Source organism: Entelurus aequoreus, linkage group LG09 (genome assembly GCF_033978785.1).
Source record: "Entelurus aequoreus isolate RoL-2023_Sb linkage group LG09, RoL_Eaeq_v1.1, whole genome shotgun sequence".
Taxonomy (NCBI): Eukaryota; Metazoa; Chordata; class Actinopteri; order Syngnathiformes; family Syngnathidae; genus Entelurus; species Entelurus aequoreus.
In genome coordinates, this window is record NC_084739.1 from 17,956,018 (window position 1) to 17,956,371 (window position 354).

Here is a 354-nt window from a genome sequence, read left to right on the forward strand (position 1 = left end):
TCACTTCACAGGTGTGCTTGAAGCTCATCGAGAGAATACCAAGAGTGTGCCAAAAAAGTGATCAGAGCAAAGGGTGGCTATTTTGAAGAAACTAAAATATAAAACATGTTTTCAGTTATTTCACCTTTTTTTGTTAAGTACATAACTCCACGTGTTCATTCATAGTTTTGATGCCTTAAGTGACAATCTACAATGTAAATAGTCATGGAAATAAAATGCATTGAATGAGGAATGGCCTGCCCTATACTGTATATTAAGTATGTGTGCAAGGGAATAGAAAAGGTTGATTTTTAATTAACCTGTTGAAGAAACAATAGAACACATTGACTTAAAAGAACCACAACGGAACATGTT